This window comes from Bombus vosnesenskii, unplaced genomic scaffold (assembly GCF_011952255.1).
Source record: "Bombus vosnesenskii isolate JDL3184/JDL3185 unplaced genomic scaffold, Bvos_JDL3184-5_v1.1 scf7180000013344, whole genome shotgun sequence".
Classification (NCBI taxonomy): domain Eukaryota; kingdom Metazoa; phylum Arthropoda; class Insecta; order Hymenoptera; family Apidae; genus Bombus; species Bombus vosnesenskii.
Window position 1 is genome coordinate 197,340 of NW_022882981.1, and position 18,696 is coordinate 216,035.

An 18,696-nucleotide genomic window follows, 5' to 3' on the forward strand; every position below is an offset into this window, starting at 1 on the left:
AAGACGTCACCAAGTGCATCTGTGCCGAGATATCCGGAAACGTTCGCGTCGATATCGACTCGGAGGTAGAGGCTGATCACGAATCGCGATCCTCCAGCCCGGAAATGACTCACACCATACGGATCGCGATGAGGCAGCACGATCGTACGGGCTGCAGGATCGACGACGGCGTAGAAACGGAAGGAAACGGAAGATCGAGGCCGGAAACGGGCCGGAGAAACGTCCAGGCGAGGAAGGAGACAACCAAGGAGGACGAAGCTTGCAACGGTGTGAACGACGCCTTAGATTTCACGTTGAATTGCAGCAGCGTGCGACTGACGTGCCGTGACACGAGCCTCAGGACGGGGACACCCTGTGAAAAGCAACAGAGACCGGAAACGCGGAATTAATCTGCGCTGGTTTTGTCCGCGAATCGTTCAAATTTCATGCCCAGACAATGGAAGGTCGTTAATTGTTCCGCTGATTCAGAGAAAAATATTTCTGTTTCAAGCAATGAAACAATGTTAAAAAACTGTCGCTCCGGTGGAAAGTTAATTGAGAAGCATCTGATGTAACGGTAGTTTTCATCTTATATTTAGACGAATAGTTTCCAATCGGTGTGAACATTATTTGAGTAGTAATTGAGTAGCAATTTTTACTTTTGTATTATTAATTATTTGTTCTCCTTAGTCCAAGACAAGAATGTTTCTGCTACACGAGGACCTTGTAATGAAGCCGTGTGAAAAAAGCTATTATGGGGATGGAAAGTTTTATTTTAGAAAGTTTTACATTGGGAAAAGTCTTCAAGGTTCTCCGAATTTTAACGGTGTTTTCCTTTTAGACGATGGTTGTAATCTTTGGAGAATGGAAAATTTTAAATTTTGGATTTTAAACAGGTTTCTAAATTTTCATACTATCGCTTGATGAAGTTGAATAATGCGCTGTTTATTGGGAATCCATATATCACATAGGATGTGCTTAATTCGTAATAATCTCGAGGTCGGAAGTTCATGAATGCTATTTATCACGTAATTTAAATGTTGCAAATAAATCTTCGATCGGTACAAATATTTAAAAGCAAGAAAATCCGCACATTTGGCGTTTCTTGGAATTGAAGATATATTAAGACGATGCAATTGTTCGTATAGTATCATAAAAGACGTATGTAAATTCTTGGATATTACAGAAATCAGAGAAAACGTGGATAGAAGTATAATTTTTTGTGGTAGACAACCGATCAAAGATTTTCCTCGATATTACTGTTTAATAATATTTCGTTAATATTTAATGATACTATAATAAAAAATAATTAATAAAAATTTACATAATTCAAACTTTGCTGCTTAAAAAGAAGTCTAAAGAAGGACACGCGCTATTTGTTTCATTATGTACCAATCTGCGGCACCCAGAGTAAACAGAGAATTGTAGCCGCGTGAATTCCAGCAGCGGCATAGTTTTTACCAAAGCGTGATCGTGATGGTTCGGTCTCGAGGCGGTGCTATCGAAACGTCGAATTACAGTGGCAGCGCGGCGGCCAAGCTGAAAGGAATTTGGCTGCGAAGGATCGATCCCTCATCGCGGGAACATCCGAATTAAAGGAATTCCAGTGCTACGATCGCGTCGATGCCATTAGACCTTCTATTCCTCTCGGTGAAAAAAGGCTTTTGGAGATCGCTGCGAAGGAAAGCTCGCCCGGCCCGAAGCCATGAATCTTTCGCGCGGCAATAAATCGCGAATCGTTGCCTCGATTTCCACGAAACTCGCACCGACGCGACGTGCACGCATACTCGCATACCCGTGTCCAGTTAGCCTATTAATTAGCTCGACTAATAAATCGCGACTGGCCCGAGGAACAAGACAGAGAGAACGCGTTAGTTGTCGTCCTTTTACGTGGAAGGAAGAAGATACTAAAAGGGATGTCGAGAAGAAGACGAAGATGAAGAAGAAGAAGAAGAAGAAGACGGAGAAGACGAGGAAGAAGAAGAAGAAGAAGCAACGTACGAATTTCGTCTCGCGGTGGACCAGCACAAGAGATGAGAATCGTGAGTCTAGGCTGGCCCCTTGGAAGGCCAAGCCAGCCCAAACCGGGTGAGAGAAGTTGGCCGGCTTCTCTTCTCTTCGTCTCTCCTTTTCTCTTCTCTCCCGTGTCCTCTCTAGTATCCCCTTTCCCTCGCTTTGAGCGCCTGGTCGCTGTTCCTCCTCGCATTTTTATTTTGTCTGTGCTGTGTGCGCTGCTCCTTCGTAGGGCGAAAATGGTTCATGGCCGTTTCTAACCGCCGATTTCGCCGCGAATCCTGCCAGGAGGATCGACCTCTGTTCTCCTTGCTTCTCCTTCCCCTGTTGTCTCTTCTTCTTTCGCTAGTAATTTGTTTTTCCCAGCTTTCCTTCGGTAGTCGTGCTCTTTATCAAGTTAATCGCGTCTTTTTCATTTTTTTTCTATTTCAACTAATAGAATGGTGCGTGACGTTATAAGAATTGGAAATAATCAAACGATAAAGTATAGATTGTCAATGCGTTTGTTCGAATGGTCGAAGTTTCTATCGAGGTTATAGCTATCAAAGTTTACTTTTCGAGAATGAAGACTTCATGCGAAGGGATTCATTGTATAATTGGAAGAATAGGTTTGACGATGGACTGAGAGCGAATAGAACAATGTTCGAAGACGAGCGATCAAGTTAAGTAGGTATTTCAGCAAGTACTTTCGTCGGTCCATAACCACGAGCGAGTAAAGAAGTAATGACAGCGATTCGATGAAGTAACCGGACACGAGGATGAACGAAAAGGAGGGACTTTAAAGGGAAAATAATGACGCGGGGGAACATTCGCTTATGACGTAGTAATTACGCGAATACAATGATTAAGCGAATTCTGGTTCTCGACGACTTTTTTACTTCCGTAATTTGACTACACAGAGGACGTACAACGAGCATAAAAGTGTTCATTATTCTTCCCTGCGATTCGATGAGGCATGAAACTATCTTCTATTAAGTCCGTATTTGGAGATTATGCAATTTTTCATATTTTCATATTTTTAAATCCAATGATTGTTCTCATAATTCAAGAGGAAAATTTCTTTCTGGTTTCTTTCGCTCAGTAATTTAGCTACGTAATTAGCGAAAGTTCTATATAGTGTCACAAGCTGGGAATTGCCAGAGCTAATTTTTCTTGCGTTGACGCAATTGTATGTCAAATTACAATCGTCGAATTCAACATGGAGCTACAAAGTGATAAAATCTCTAGAAGAAGATCGAAATAAATATTCCCTTTCTTGCCAGGATTCGTCCCTTCCTTCCTCGATTTACGTTTCTTCGTCGCCCTATCTCGCCGCCGTGTCCATTCCTTTTGCCTCATCCTTGAAATCGATTAGCGTGTTTACTCGATCGAGACGCGGCTGAGTAACGCGCGAACAGCGCGCCGGCCAAATACAATCGCGGACTTGCAAGACAAAGAGGACTTTGTTGCTCGCTGATGAGATCGCGACGCCTCCCCCTTTCTTCGCTTTTTTTTCTCTTCTCTTCGCTCATCGAGAATACGATTAGAAGAGTAGGAGAGATAGAACGAGCAACATCGAGATAGAAAATTGATATGTTGATTGCCATGGAGAATGGAGAAGAAAGAAAAATCGAAGATGTTCTGCTCGTTGTGTGTTCAACGATCGTTTCGAGCAACCATATGGATTTCCTCGATTCCTTCAATTTCTTCGATTCCTTGGAAATTATCGAACCCATCCGTTTTTATCCGACTAATGTTTTGGAGTACGAGCAACGTTGTAGATAACCCGGAGCATGTTGCTGATCGTAAAAGTCGATGATACTTGCTTGTTCAACGATTGGAGAGAAAATGTGAATAGGATTACGGAGTAGAGATTCGATAATAATGATAAACGATAATGAAACTTTGAGTACAAACATCTTCTGGCATAAATCTATTTTATGAATCGAAGTCGTAATCTATTAGATTGATTGGACAAGAATATTTTAATTCATACAGGAAGTTACGAGAGCAAATTAAGTATCAATGACAGACAACGAAAGCGGTTATATAGCATGACTTGTCGAAGAATCGAAGAATAACAAAGGGCACTGTTAACCAAGATAACGGTCCAATTAAAAAATTCAAGCGATATCACGCGATTGAAACGCTGACACTTTTATCAGTATGGTTTCCTTCCATCATTTTGCTTTCTTGGATCCGATGTAGCTCTCTCCGTATCACGGGTCACGAATACTTCCAAGAAACCTAAGAACATCGTAACGATAGAAAGAATGCTCCATTTATCATGTTAAACTGTTGCATTGAAGCAATTTAGTACGTGCTGAATAGTCTTCTGAAAGATCTTTCAGTTGCACTGCAAATCCACTTTTAGAATTTTAAATCCCTCGTGTACCTTTCAATTACTCTTAAACCTTTCAATTCCTTGTTTTTTTACCTTCGTATCTTTATATTTTCCACTCGATAAAATAATCTTCTGAACTTCTAAGCCTCGCAGATCTGCGATTTAAATTCCAATCGCGAGCGAAACCAAAATGGTCAAGATTTATTCGAAGAATTAAGACAAACTACGTAATCTTCGAACGTTCACTTTCCACGAATAATCCAAGTCACGTTTCACCGAACGCATCCCTAAATAAAAAGAGAGGTCCGGATTTTATCTGTCTCGTTATTAGAAACTAACGACGTTTCCTCGATCGGTTTTAATTCGACCGCAACGATCGCGATTCTACCGATCGAATAAAGTAGCTCCGTAGATTCCGGCCATAGCTTCAGCTCTCTCGAAACTTCTCTCTCTCTTTAGATCCGCGCCTCGTATCGAACTCTTTTCCTTTACGGGCCATTAGAATCGCCCGAAGCTCCAATAAAACCCGGCGAGATTGCGTTCACGGTTCCGCAGACGATCGAGAAAACGGCGAGTTCCGCGGGCCGACGTTCATTACCTCGATACGAAATTAAAGATCCGTTTGCAGCGTGTCGCGTTAACCGGTTCCAGGGTGCATTTCGCCTGACTGAAACGCTCCACGCGACGACACCGTCCGAAATTAAGATATCGAGCATATTCCGTCCCTTAAGTGGCATCTCTCGCTCGAACCAGCATTCGATTAGCCTCGACAGACCGATTAATTCCGCCGATTCGTTGAAACGTCCGTTTTTAACTGTGCCTCGTTCGATGTGAACAACCTTTTGCTCGGCAACATGTCCGATACTGTGTTCGTAACTACCGCGACTCGTTTTCCCGGATTGTAATTGCGAGATTTATTGCCCCCATGGAGTGTGACTCATTTAAGATGTGTAATACAGATTGTGGCATTAATAATAATCGGTATAATGCGAGTAGCTATTTCGAACGACACGTGCGAGCTTATAGTCTTTATAGGTTGCAACTATTAGTGTATTTACAGTCGTTGGTATAATACGAGCCATTGGGTAGTAGAACCGATCAATTCCATTTTTTTTTTTTAAACCACCCCATTAACTTCGATGGAGTTGGTCAGTTTAGTGTCTGTGATTTATACACCTATTAGCAAGTTAGTGTGTTGAATGTTATTTATTAAACGTTCAGGACCGGGTATCGTCTTAAACGATTATTCATCGAGCAATTCTTCAAACACAGATTCACTAACCCAGTCTTTCTTCTCGTTCATCATCCAGCAAAGGAGACAGAAATCGGCGAGGAGAGTAACTATCGCGTTTAGCGTAATCGCGTACAAAATGAACGTTCGCGCGCGTTCGCGTTTGGCAACGTTTAATTATCGGTCCGATACAATGGCCGGCCCGGTAACAGACGGGCCACCGCGGCAGTCGACCAAAAAGTCTATCATTAAAAACGAGCCCCGTTCTGGGTGAGAATAAAAGTACAAAGTATTTCGAACGAAGAAAAAAAAAAAGAAAACACCGCTAGGAAAAACAAGGAACAAGAAGAACAAGCTAGTAGAAGAAGCAGAAGAAGTGGACGTGGACGAAGAAGAAAAGAAAAGATGGACCATGCCGCGATACCTTAAAATGATCATCGCTTTAAAAGATCGGAGAACTGGTGGAGGGAGTAGAATAGAGGAGATAAAAGAAGTAGTAGGTATATCCTTGATGAGCGATCGTTATCACGATGAAAATGCAGTCTCGGATCGATCCACTGCAGTCGATTCCTCCCTGGCTTCTTTTATTAGACTGCCAATTTCATAGCGTCTTCTCGCTTCCTCTCTCATCTTTTACGTTACTATCGTCTCTATCGCGCTTTCACGTTTCCTCCCTTTGTCGTTCTATCCCTTTCCACTCTGTGTCTGTTGTTCGTCGTCTACAGTTTGCCCGTTTCTTTCTTCCCGGTCTTCGTCTCGTTCATCTTCCACGTTCTCTCGCTTCTCCTACGCTTCCTTTTTCTTCGCTCGCACGAAATCTCGCCGATTCCACAGTGAAACGTGTATATACACTCGGGGACAGATTCTAATTTCAAGCAGAAGCTGTAACGAAATCTTCGAAACGGTAGTATCGGATTGTTAAAAAATTTCGTGGCGTTTTTAGTACGAACGTCGATCAAATAATGGGATGTCTAAACGGGTACTGCTTTTGCTTGGATATTAAAAAGAATCAAGTAGAAACGCGAGAAATTCGTTAATAAAATTTGTACCTTCTGTCGGTGAGACAATAGGTACGAGATTTATTTATGGCTAATCGTAAATGTATTAGGTTGTCCGAAAAGTTTCTTTTGTTTTATCAAGAAATAGCACAACGTTTTTTGTTTTATATTATTTTGTCAAAATACGTACGATCCATTTCGTTCTGTCGAGATAAACACCGCGACATTTCGCAGAGTTGGTATCGCGTTTCTACGAAAGTGCACTGTTGTAAAAATCACGTTTGCGAAAGAAAGACACTTTTCGGACAACCTAATACTAACCGTCTTGTCTTTCTCTTTCATTCCTTGGCCAGAAATTCGGTTCTCCTGCATAACCATCCGCTTTCCAACGTTTATCTCGGTCGTGACGTCACACGGCGTAGCGCACATGTTCCGACATCGTCGGAAGAATCATTCGATTATGCAGAGTCGCGAGGGAATCGTGAATTTCACAGGGAGCTCCTTTGTCGCGTGCTCCAAAGCTCCGTTTTCTTCGCGATTGCCTCTCTTTTATTGGGGACCTTGATGGCTCGCAGCCGCGTTACATCGAACGGACACGTTCACCGGAAAAACAGCTTGAACGGAAGATAGCTGTTGAATGTGGAGAAGGAGATTGACAAAAAGGAGGAAAGTTGTAGTTTCTTTCACAAAGGGTGGAAAAGTTGTAGACTTTTTCAGTTTCTTCGCATAGTACGGCGGTTTTTCGAGTTTCGTTAAGAAACTGCGAATTTTACTTGATATTCCAAACAAAACGACTTAACAATTTCACTATATATTTATTGTAAATAAAGAGATTTTTTATATCTGACAGAATTATATTTCTGGAGTGATCATTACGTTAATTTAAATTCGTACGTAAAACTTTTGAAATAAGTGTAAATTTTGCAACTGTGTTCCAAATTTCCAGAAATAAATTACAAATATAGAGAAACCGTATCTTCGTTAGAACTCAATTATGTGTAACGTGCAAGGCTTCGGCGAATTGCATCCTTGACAATTTGTTCGCTTCCGAGTTGCTTCTTTTCAGTGTAATTTATTTTAACCAGATCCGACCGCTCGGGAGAATTTCTGCAACTCAGACATCGTTTTTATATACAATATTCTTTTAAGGCGAAGAAGAAGGCGGGGGATTTCAATTTTCCTGTCACCGAGCCCCGTTCCATCAATCTCGAGAACCGTGGCATCGAAGTGGAAAACGAACTCGATGACTTCCCGGTAAGAAGGCGTCTCTCCGAGTTACGGACTCCTTTGTGCACCTATATTCGATGCCTTGAAACAAAAAAAAGAAAACCTACCACTTAACAAATTCTACTTGGAACTCGATGTTCCAAGTTTAAACAATTCTACCTTTCTTCTGCTATATTACTTTCGTACAAGAAGATTAAATTAGCTGTAACGATCCATTTTATACTCATAAAAATACTTCCATATTCTGGAGAGTCGTCATCTCCAACATTTTATATCGACGAAGCATAATTACGCAATTAAAACCAAAACGATTTGTTTAACTCGTCAAGAATCAACGTTGCTTTAATCCAACCTTTCATCTTCACCTTTTTCTTTCTCCTTCCATTCGGACGCTACAACTGTATGAATCTTGAAGAAATTGAAGTATCCTATAGCATCACGATGAAATATTTCTCGCTAGATCATAGTTTGTATATTCCTTTTCGTGTATCGGATGTGTGACGGCCCTCTTGCGACGTATCTGTTATTTTAATACGTTTGTCGTGTCTTATCGCCCTCATTTTATTTGGTAAATACGTTTATGCAATCTCTGGAAATGATTTCACTGCTTGGACCCTGACGAGTTAATTAAAATTTCTTCGTTTGCAACATTATTTTCATAATTACCCAACGGCGTTCTGATGAACTCGGTGCAACAAAATATTATTCTCGAACGTCGAGTAAAAAATGATTGCCAGCTTTCATAACCAGTTCCCAAGGAGAAAAAACAGTCTCATCCGTCTTATTCGAGGAAATTGAGAGGATCGACATCCGAGCGGAATATCCAAGATCCTTCTGCTTGTTCGGGCTCGATCCGAAAGAAGACCGTCGAATATTCAATCCCGCGAGCAATTTCCATTCGTCCCGATGATTTCCCCGCCGAGATCGAGTTAATGAGAATATAATCTTAGTTGTGCGTGGTCTCGTTCGTTCCGTGCAGCCAATACTCTTGCCATTTTACATTCCGTGTCCTCGTTCGTTCCATCCGTTCTTCCCTCTGCGCTGCATCCGGTCCTTCCTTCCGCCAATTACTCTCGTCCCGACGTCGTCGACCGGAATTATCGTCGTCCCTAGAACGGATCCACCGACAGGACTTTTCCTGCCTTTTCCACCTCGCTCCTGGGCTTTGCCGATCTTGCCATTTTTCACGGATCTTCTCGCTATGTAGGAGAAGATCGTTCTCGTTTCAACCAGCTGCATAGGGTTTCGTCAGATTCAGAACAGGAAGAGTACGATGCCGCGATGGAACTTCGTACGTAATAAATCTGTTACCATAAGAGTGTGGATGTTTATGCAAATTTATATCCTTATGAACACGACTGAAGAAGCGGAGCCTAGATAGAGATTTGTTTCATCTACAAAATGTTATAACGAGCGCTGTACCTACTTTGCATATTTCATGCATGTTTTCGTATTATGTGAATTCACGCGTACCTTTGCGCCTTGCACAATTTTTCATCATTGCAATCTAATTATTGTTTGCCATGCTAGGCATAATAAGTCTACGAAAGGAATCACGATATGTTTCGGTGGTTATTCAAAATTTCCTCGACTGTCCAAATCCACTTTACGCGGTACGACGAGCTGATAGTCGCGCGAGGTCTTTAATTAAGAGACAAACTAATCGACTTTCGCGCAGACGAACGCACACACCGTGGCAAACGACGTCTCGACGCCATCGTCGAATTTTATTATTGTCGCCAATTGACATACAATTCGAAAGACGTTGCCGATTATTAAACGGTGCATCATGGTCGTACAATGGCCCACCGACGACCGCACAGGAAGGCTTCTATCACCGTTGATTTAGCTTCATTACGATTTTTATTAATAATTTCACTAATTGCCCGGTTTGCCGAATTAATTGGCCGCGTCTGGGAACCGTGCAACGTACGTTTCCGTCTTTTAAAGTATGCTGCACTTACGCGATCATTAAAATCTAATAACATTTCTTCGTGATCGAGTCTGGTATCTGAAATTTTCCATTTACATAGATGGGCCTTGTTTAAGTTTAGAGAATAATCGAATTGTGACTCTCGACATTAAACGAGATGTTGCATAAGCTGTGTCAAGTTCTTGTTGCTTGTAAAGCACCAGTCATCGTTTCTAAGAAACTCTGTTACGAATATTATCTCTAAGATGTAGAGTTACTTAGGCTCCAGCTGGCAGCTGTATAATTTAATCTTGATTGTGAGATGTTTTTGAGAATTAATTTTCTTATAACGAAGAGACGACTGTGTCACGCATTTTGGAACCAAATACCGTAATTCTTTTTTCTGTAAAAAAAAAAAAATAAATAGAAAAATTCATTTTTATCTTGTATAATATCTGCTGCACATCGAGCTTTATTTATTCATTGATGTAGCGTTTAGTCCTGCTCTATCATTTAATAATCTATTTAATAAATTACGGTTCCTTCCATACTGTAAATAGATTACTTCAAAATGATTATAAATAGTTAACTTTAATTTTAGCTTCACTGCTATAAGAATATCTCCTCAGCAGTGACTAACAATTAAAAATAATGTAAACTTCATACGGCTAAATTGTTTAAAATAATATAAATTTACGTAATAACAGTAACAGTAAGGTAACAACTTCGGAGAAAAATTTGTTGACAAATCCATCTATCGTTGGTTATACACTTTAGGGAACACTCACGATCAAGCAGCTGCAACGAAATCGATGGAATGCCGTTCTCCAGGTTGCACCAGAACTTGGCTGGTAACCCGGCTCGATCAACGCACCGATAAAGCACGTCGCTGCGGTGGCTAAAATAAACCTTTGTCATTTTTTTTATTCGCACTAAATTAATCACCGCCGACCGGGAAATATTTCACCGCAATGCGAGATGTTTTATTATAAGATAACGACGAACGGTCGAAACGCGGCCCCCTCGGGAATATTCCAAATTAACTGATTTGATAAACGAGTCGCGTCCATTGATATACTGTTATTCGTTAAAACGCTCGAAACCAGAAAGCTGGAGAAAATTTATGCACAGAAATAAGAAGGTAAATGTTCCAAGACAAACATTCGCACATGGTATAAATAGTACCGATTTTTTAAGACCTTACGTTTTCAGCAATTACGGCCATATTTTTACTTTTATTATAAAACACAAAATTATTGTCGGATTAAACATGATATAAATTATCAAGAATCTCTCGAAAGAAAAATAATTGCACTGTCAAACGACGAAGCCTCGAAACTTAGTTTTTCAGACAATACGATTCATCGTTGTGAATCTTGCAGATGAGTAGACATTTTTAAGTTTCGTTTCACTTTCGCTAGATAAGAAAAGAAAACATCTGTCGTGATGCTTGAACTAAACGCTTCGATCTGCTCAGTTCACACTACGAATCATCGATAAGACTCATCTTTTCGAACTCTAGAATCAATGAACCATTAACAACTCGTCAATTCACCAAACAGAGCTCAACACAAACGAAGTATCTTGAAAAAAAAGAACCATGAATAACTCTCTTTCACTTCAAATCAGCGAGAAGAAACCACTTCTATCGTCCAAACTCTTTTTTTTCTCTCTCTTTCTTTCTCTCTCAAAACTACCCCCCACTCAAAGCCTGAGAAACTAAGAACAGAAACTCGATTATAACGATGAGGCGAATCGATCGACTCGAGCCTTCCTCGATTCCAGCGTCTGATTACGATCCCTCGATGTCAGCGGCGCGCGAAACAACGCGCAGGGATCGCAGGAATGTCGCTTAATCGCGACGGAAGGAATGATCGAAGTAAGACGTCGATGGGGTGGCGACGGGTCGTAATTCGATTTGCGAATTGCTCGTTCGACGACGAGGTTCCCTCGGCCACGGTTGATGCCTCAACAAGTTGTATACATGTAATCTGACCCAGATCCTGGGGTCTAAGTGAGGTCTAACACGAGGGAGAAAAGGGAAAGAGGAGGCGGAGGAGGAGAAGAAGGAGGATGAGACGGAGGAGGAGGACGAAAGAGACGAAGGAAGGAGGACCGGAGGGTTCTTCGGAAGCAGACAAACAAAATATAACAGCGCGAGTTACAAGGAAGGATCCCGAGGAGATGAAGGGTCTCTGACTATCTCTCGCTCTCTCGTTCCAGCGATCTCCTTGAAGAAGGAGAAGGAGAAAGGGTGTACCCTCTTGAAGCATGAATGGATTACGAAGAGCCGTGTTCATTCATTCGCTCCTTAGCGGCCTAGAAACCCACAAAAAGTGTATCTCTCGAAGCAACGGTGGCGTACCAGTGGCGTAGACCATGATCGCGGCCCTCTGGCTACCAGGCTGTCTTTTTGCTCGTAGCTGTGACTTTGCCCTGTTTGCGGAACGCTCACCCCGCCCCGGGGATAGTAATTGGGATGTTGTTAAATCGTTACGTGGGAAACGGTGGATGCGCTTCCCTTTTCGACGACCGGCAGCCTTGTAGCGGCTCTCTGTTTGACGAACCGGCTCGAATTGTCGTTTTCGTGGTTTGCACCGGATCGGGAACTCGTTCGTTGACGGTCAGCTGACAGGAAATGAGGATAGTTCTTGCAGCTTCTTAGTTTAGCGTGGAGCGGTGTTTATGGTTGTTGCGTTGCTCTCGTTTTTCTTCCCTTCTCTAAGTATTTTCTATTCTTATAAACTTCCTTTAAATTACGAATATTTTCAAGATAAAATGTTAGAAGAATCGAGAAGTAACCTGTTTCACGATTGCATATATCGTAATTAATAGAGATCAGATTAAACGTGAGGATATATTTCGCTCGATAAAGATAAAAGAGAGAATGAAAAGGTAAAGATTAAATCAGCAAGGGGATATTACGATACCTGAGTACCGGGCCTCTCGAATCCGTTACACGCGCGAGAACAGAAAGGATGATAAAGATTCGACTGCAAGGCCGAGATACTATTGAAGCCCGTTGACCCAGGTCGGTTTCCACCGGAGGCTGAAGTCGTGGGATTATATTCATGGCGCTTCGTCAATCTTAACCCGGCCTTGATTCGTCCATCAATCCATTTCTTTCGAAAGGAGCAACTCGTGAATTACTCAAAGTAGATTGTGAAATATTTGCATGCAATGGTAAAGTAGATCATTTATTTATTAACTTGTACACTGACACGTTTCAACTTTCGTATAAATATGTCAAACATTATTAATATTATCTTGTTGCATTGTAAAATGCATGTAATTATCAAGCAACGAGTTTCTTTTTTAATGTTATACATGAAATATGATTTTAAAATCGTAATTAGACTAAAAGTCGAAGAGGAAACTGAAAATTATTAACGAAAAGTAAGAATTTTAATCGTATAGAATCGTGATATTCGAACTGATTTTGGCAAATCCCATATATCAGGTTTTCACATATTCTTTGTAGATAAAGAGACATTTTGACATATTACGTGAACGAGATTGAATTTTCTTTTCATAGGAGAATAGAAATACGTCTGAAGATTGGGGTCTACCCAGAGGAAATCATTCTTGAACCGTTAAATCATTTCCGGTTGGCGCCGATTTCTTGAGATTCTACAAGTAGGCTTCGCCATTTCCATTCACAATACGAACACACAACTTTCTTAAATCTTATTTCCGAGAAATTTCTACTACATCGAATATTCCGAATTATGTCTATTCACTGTTTGTCAAATATATATTAATTTTCTTTCTATAATTATAATAACCTTCCGTCTATCTTTTAAACTTTCTTTTGTCCATTACCGTGTAAGAGTTGAAAAGATATCGATCTATAATAGAACGCGAAACGAAATCAAAGCGAACAGAGAAGCAAATATCGATCGTCGAATAAGTAGGAAGGTTTAACGAGATATCGTTAGGTTAGAAGGGAAGTGGAAGCCACGAGTTTGACCGACCTTTCTCAAACTTAGAGACCCATTGAGGAAGGAGGGCAAAGGTCTTTTAATGGAGACGGGAACAGAGAAAGACGGAAGGAAGAGATGGAAGTAAGAGACAAGATTTTGCGAAGGGTCGTTTGCTTTTTGCTCGTCTGAGATGTCGCCGGCAAATGTGCGAAGAAGCCATCTCTTCTCGCGCCGTTTTGCGCCTAATTGAAAGCGACAGTGACCCACTTATACCACCTATGCCACAGATTCTTTTTCTTCCTGCGACGGCGGACGTGCCGATCGTAAAAACTCGGCAACGACGACCTAACGGCTATTATTCGTTGTGTTCGGCGACAGACCGCCTCACGAACCGTTTCACGATTTCTCCAACGATTAGAAGAAACTACGAATTTCAGTCTACAGCCAGTTACAGAAGTCGATATATACCCTTCGAACTTGAAATATAAAAAAGTATAAAAAAAATATAAAAAATAAAATATTTTCGACTTTCTTTGGTAATTCGAACGCAAAAAATCGCTGCACGTAGACTTTTTAAACTGATTATATATGTAATTTAACAATTCGAAGAATTATAGAACGAAGGATGTACCATTGAATTAAAAAAAATAGCGAGGTAGAAAAATGGACGCTGATTGATCAGCTGCTTGAACTTTAGAACTTTCATTTATTGCATTTATAAAAAAAAAAGAATTCATAATTGCTGTAATGATATCCAAGCTACTATGATGTCATAGAATTTCTAAATGTTAAATGTAAAATCTTTTATGCTGAACAAAATTAGCGATGATGCAATATCGTGATTAATTGCAATTGTTTGCAGCTTTCTACCATCGAAAGATATACGTGGTCGTTTTTTCTCTGGCAAAACGCGAAGGAAAGATTTACAAACACGAAACGCAGTTTCGGATAAAACCTCGGATGAAATACAGCTGTGAGTAGTAGTAGATACTCTGTGAAACGTCTAGCCTTTGGTCAGCAAAGCCGCAAATGGAGTCGATTTCTCTGAAACCGCAGTAAGAACGACTGCTATTGACATTACACCTATCCTAACACTTCAATTATTAGCGCTTCAAACGTTTATCTGCTCATATCCCCTTGAATGAAGGTATTACAATTGGACTAACGGACCGAACATAGCATTATTAAACGTAAAAAGGAATCTAACGATCCTTCGCATTAGCTTCATTTAAGGCGATTATGCGATACACGATTAATTCGTCTCCTCCTCTTCGCTTACGTAACCACGTACATATACGAGTTGTCTATAACGTATAATGTTGCAAGCTTCGATCTGTTTGATCTGGATTCGGAAATTTATCTTAAAACTTATATTTAGAGCTCCTCTTCTAAGATATATTCTAGATAGATTTACATATATAGATTCGACAGTTTGTTTCCATAATTATCAGAACTATTTCGTATATTCGACTTTTAGAATTTATTGCTTCTCTAAGGAAGAAATTCTTTACGTTTCTCCGAGCTTAGAATTCCACAAATTTTTCGATCAGAAGACCACTTATGCACTCCGTGTCACCTATTTTCGATTCTTGTTACACACAAAATCATCTGCCCTGAATACTCGCGTTTATCGTAATCTGATGGAAGAACGTTGGTTTCTAGTTTCCGGGAAAGAAGATGCCCGGTCCTGTTCCGCAACGTGGCAAGGGATGGAATCGTCTCGTGATCCAACGGACGATGTATCCGCGTACACGTCCCGGGGTAATTACTATCGGCCGGATAGGAAGAACGCTCGGTGGCCGTGCAAGCCAGGATCCGCGCTGACTTATTATTTCTTAGTGATTTTCTGAATTGCGCCGGCCACGAACGCGAGCAATGTCTTCGTGACGTAAACGAGATAATGGCGAGCTCTGCTCGCATACCCACGATGTAGACATAATGACGACGCCGGCTATGGGATTATAGTTCGGCCAGCAACTCTCAACCGCTCGTTCGACATCGTCTCTTTTAAAAGAACGACGATAGTGAAGTCGCGCTGAACGCGCATGGTCTCGTTTCCCCTTGGGGCAATTTCGCGCGTTTGCCAGAGATACACGAATTCAGATACGCGCCGTCGGCAATTAGTCCGTCTAGCGAGATTACAACTGCGATCAAATTGAATCGGGACCTCGGCAATTATGGCAAATATAATAAGCGCGCTCGCGGCCGCCACGACCGACCGTAATTACACCAAGAGAACGGGCCACTCCGTTCTTTTGTTATCTCAATTTTCAGTTACGCACCGCTTCGATTCCGCTACGAACTCCTCTTGTCTGTTGCTGTCTAAACGATTTCGCGGGCCACGGAACTCGTGACCACGGTAAAATGGCGTTAGGTTCTCGTTACGGTGGGCATGCGTTTTCTGACCAACTAACGTTCTCACGAATAGACCGATTACTAGAAATTTTAATAACGAACGTTTTAAAAAATAAAAATTGTTGACGCCACGTTTGGTGACTCGTAGCACCCTCGATACATTGGCACACAACTTGAGTCTCGAAGTTCGTAAACTAAATATCGCTTCTTGTATAGTAAACGATCGATCGTCTAAAATAAATAAGAAAAATTCTCGCAATTGCCACGTTCTTCGTATACGACCCTTCGATATAACTTCCTTTGTGTACGGTCCAGGAAGCAGTAAACACAGTTCCCCCGAAAGGAAACGTATCTTTAAAAGATCACGAATGCTCGACGATTCCATCGATAAGCCGTGGTCGTTTCGTGAGCAGAGCTAACACGAGACCGTGGAAGCAAAAGGTGGTAACGGGGAGGGTTGGCACCGAAAGACACACGAACTTGGGAAAAAGATAAGTACCTGTCGGGCATAACTTTCCTCTTTGGTCCGCCATTAGAGCAATTTGAACGTCTCTTCGGAGCCGCAGCGGCAAAAAAAGCCGATGAGTCGTTGCGCTAGACTGAAGAATGATCGGAGAGGCGCCGAACCGCTTTTCCCTCTTCCTCTCTGACTTTCAATCTTACACTCTTTCGACTATCTTCCTTCCTCTTGCTCGTCCTGCAGTCACGTATCCTTACTCGTCTCTCACACCTGAAAAACTTTCTTCTTCTCTGTCTAGCCAAGAACAAACTCCTTGACTCTATCTCTATTTTCTACCATCTTCTTCGTCCCTCGTTGGTCCAGCTCGCTCTTACAGGACTCGTTAGATTCACCCGGGGATTATGTTTCGTGCTATTATAGCTCTCTCCGGCGAGGAACACCCGCGCTTCTTCTCTCCGTTCTCTTCTCGCTTCTGTTCACCGTCTTTCTTCTTCCTTTCTCTTCTGGTTGTTTCTCCTCCTTCGATCCCCACTGGTACGCAAGACATCGTCGTTTCTTCTGCCCACGAGGAGGCCCGGCGGCGCTGATTGATAAAATAGTTGGCTCGTCAGTGCTGAGTGCCGAATAATTGGTTTGTCAGTCAAAGGTGATCGCGTGAAAGGATAATGCTTGTCAACGGGAACGGCCGCGACACGCGTAGTGCGCCGCTTTTTCGTCCTCACCACGCCAAAGGTGATCTTCAACCATGGAAAACGTACAGCCAAAAACGATGCCTTGCTCGGTATACCAATTGATCGCTCAAGGTCCTCTCTCCTATCGTCGGATACGAGTGATTCACTCTTTCGTCGCCGTGATTCAGTTTTACATACTATGCTGCACCTTTTGCAAAACGTGTAGTCGTTGGTTCGTGTTCTGCATCTTTCAAGAAAATAACGAGGCAGAGTAGACATTTGTCAAATTGCGCGGTGGAACATGTTTTTTAACTATATTCAACTGTTAATTACGAATGCTACCGATACAGTTTGATCGGGAAAATTCTGCTGTCGGATTTTGTTTGAACTAAAGAAACGTACGCAGGTAACTAGTTCGTTCCTCGAAAATCGAACACTAATCGTAGCAAAATTAGAATTTTCACGGAGAATAGAGCTGGTCAAACTTCTGTGAAACTAATACACGGAATTGTCTGCCCTTCGACGAGTTCAGATAGATAAAGTTTCAGCGTATAAACTGTCCTTAACGCGGTTTAGCGATCGATGACTCATTGGATTCGATAAAAAGAACAGCGACAAATTAAAAGTTGAAGAAGTCAATAAACGAACAGTTCAGAGCTATATCGACCGACAAAGTAACCGGAGGGTGTACATCATCGTTCAGCCAGGTCCGAGCGGCGTCATACTTTCTCACGAAATCATTTTTAACATTCTCGAAGCGGTGACACCGCGTAGAGGAGAAGGGAGAACAGAGAGAGAGAGAGAGAGAGGAAAATGGAATGGGGTATCTCGGCGATTTTGAGCAGTACAAACATCAATTTCGGTCCTGAGGGCGTGCAACACGGGACGCAAAAAGAAAATCTCGAAACGGACGTAGATCTCTACGTGGGATCAGGTATATCCTGGAACAGGCCAGCAGCTATCCGTCTCGGTCCCTCTGCAGAATGTTAGAAGATATATTATACTCGAAGAGGGTGGTAACACTTGTTTGATTCAATTCCAGGAACAAGCTCCGAGGCGCCCGTTCAATTTTTCTTCCGCCAAGGGAACTCCCGCCTCTTCTACTTGCGTACGCGTATATATGTATGATGTCTATGCATGTGTGTATACGCGCGTACACACCGCCATCCCCATAGCTCACGACACGGATTCGAGGTCATTACAGAAATGTGATAAGAATATGATGTCCGCTATATAAATCTCTTGGCAATTGATCGACCTTGATTGCAGGGAATAACCATTTTTCTTCGTTGCGTCCGAGGCGCTTCTGGGTGAGTAGTATGGTTTATTGAAGGGTTTCGCTTCGTGTTTGGACTGTTTAATACGTTTACTGTGTAGGATGTGGATCCAAGATCGTATTACGTAGTACTTTTAGATACATATGTGTACAATATTGACTCGAATACAGGATTTTCGTTAGTTATTAATTCATCGGTTAACTCCTATGTAATTCTTCTTCCATCGACATACAATTATAACTAAACTAAAAATCTATTATAGCTTCGATTCAATTAAAGGTTAATTATTATATCTAATTAAACGTTGCTTATAATTTCGAGCGGAAT

General features: G+C 41.7%; 1 long non-coding RNA gene across 1 annotated transcript; it reads right to left on the reverse strand.

The window, feature by feature from the left end:
• Positions 1-9,237: 9,237 nt before the first annotated feature.
• Positions 9,238-16,898, reverse strand: LOC117236253. The gene is made up of 3 exons (XR_004493827.1): positions 16,758-16,898; positions 16,461-16,691; positions 9,238-10,086 (listed from the first exon to the last, which is right to left on the reverse strand). It is a non-coding gene; the product is annotated as an uncharacterized LOC117236253 (long non-coding RNA).
• Between the last annotated feature and the right edge of the window lie 1,798 nt (positions 16,899-18,696).